This window comes from Magnolia sinica, chromosome 7, assembly GCF_029962835.1.
Source record: "Magnolia sinica isolate HGM2019 chromosome 7, MsV1, whole genome shotgun sequence".
NCBI classification, from domain to species: domain Eukaryota; kingdom Viridiplantae; phylum Streptophyta; class Magnoliopsida; order Magnoliales; family Magnoliaceae; genus Magnolia; species Magnolia sinica.
In genome coordinates, this window is record NC_080579.1 from 61,692,861 (window position 1) to 61,694,912 (window position 2,052).

General features: G+C 38.3%; 1 non-coding gene across 1 annotated transcript; it reads right to left on the reverse strand.

Moving 5' to 3' along the window:
- Positions 1-107, reverse strand: LOC131252399 (small nucleolar RNA R71). Its single transcript, XR_009174421.1, has one exon. It is a non-coding gene; the product is annotated as a small nucleolar RNA R71 (small nucleolar RNA).
- Positions 108-2,052: the final 1,945 nt, after the last annotated feature.

Genomic DNA, 2,052 nt, shown 5'->3' on the forward strand with positions numbered 1-2,052 from the left:
ACCACCAGGAAGTTAATCATGAACTTCGCTCAAAAGGAAGATGAGACATTCTTCCAATATTGGGAGCGATTCAAGGATCTTGTCTATTCATGCCCACAACGTGGCTTCGAAACGTTGCGCATAACAAATTTCTTCTAAGATGGACTGACATCTTCCATGGGCCAATTCGTTAAGATGATGTGCAATGGGGAATTCGTGAACAAAGATGTTGATGATGTGCAGGATTACTTTAACAAACTTGCTAAAAACGCACAATCATATGACATCTCCCCAAAACCTAGCACCCCTTCTAAGTTTTCTCAGTCAAAGGAGAGGGATGGAATATATATGCTAAGAGAGGAAGATGATATAAATGCTAAATTAGCTAATCTCACAAGAAAAATTGAGGTCATGGAACTCAAGAAGAATAAGGCTAAGAAGTTATTTGTGGTATTTGTGCTTGCAATGTTCATACAACTAAAAATTGTCCAACAATACATGCTTTTCAAGGAATTCCGAATGAGCAATCGAATGCCGTGAACAACTACTAAAGACTTTTCAGTGGACCCACCTAAAATGCGTAAAATTCTAGTTAGAGAAACATCTAAAGTTCAGTTGGAGGAATGGACAAACTACTACTCCTCAAGGAATCTCTAACCAATTCTTGAATCAAGGGAAACATCAAGAGGATCTGGTATTAAAACATATTCAAATCAAGAGCTTTTCAATCAGGGTGTTCTATGAGCCTTTCAATACCTTACAAAGGCCATACAAGGGCTTAAGACCAAAAAATCAATTGAGGAGAAAGGGATCCTTCCGGCTCAGCCTCTCCACAACCCAAAATAGCAATATGAAATAAGTGACCCAAGATCTTCGAATCAAATGGAGCAAGTTAAGTCTATCACCACTCTTAGGAGTGGGAAGACAATTGACAAATCCATTCCAATAAGGGCTGAAAAGTCTAAGGACCTGGAAGTAGATGATAATGATAGACCTAGCAATGCTCCACATGGGTTAGAACTGGAACCTCAAAGTAAGATGAGTGCGCCATTCCCTCAAGGGTTGATTGCACTAAAACCTCTCTCTAACTCTCATATATTTTAGAGGTGCTTAAACAAGTGAAGGTCAACATGCCTCTATTGGATGCCGTTAAACAAATACCTTCATATGCTAAATTTTTAAAGGATTTATGTACAACCAAGAGATTGTAAACTATTTAAAAGAAAAAAAAAATTGACGAAAAAGGTGAGTGCCATCCTCAAGCAAGATGTGCCATAAAAAATATGAGATTCTGGTAGCCCAACTATCACTTGTATAATTGGCAATCACCAGATAGAGCATGCACTTCTTGACCTGGGAGAAAGCATTAATTTGATTCCTTTGTCGGTATACGAAAAATTGGGTCTAGGTGAATTAAAACTCACCTGGACCACATTATAACTTCCTGATCATTCAGTTCGTGTAGCGAGAGGGATAATCGAGGATGTACTAGTCAAGGTTGATAAATTTTACTATCCGGTAGATTTTATCATCTTGGATACTCAACTCATTATAGATAGGAGCACGCAGATCCCTGTCATCCTTGGTCATCCATTTCTAGCTACGTCAAATGTCATAATTAATTGTAGAATGGAGTTATGAGTTTATCTTCCGGAAACATGACATTGGAGCTTAATATCTTTTTCAACATGAGCAAACAGTCAGAAGATGCTGACAATATTCACGACATTAACATGATCTACTCTTTCATGGAAAATAGATCAATCCTAAATCCATACTCTGATCCTCTGGAGATGTGCTTTACCCACTCCCCTGATTTGGATGTCCTTAATCTCGATAAGGAAGAAGAGGCTAGTTTATTTGAGCCTTAACCCAACATAGAAACACAGTGTCAGGAAAGTGATCTCAACTCACTTGTGAACTGTATTGAATTAGACAATGATGAAGAGTGGGATGACAATCATGAGTTTACAACCCAAAATTCCCTGAAATCTATTTCAATTATGGTCTAGGAAAATGATCACGAGGTTCAAGAAGTTGTCGACCATAATGACCTACTCCACCGATCTGACA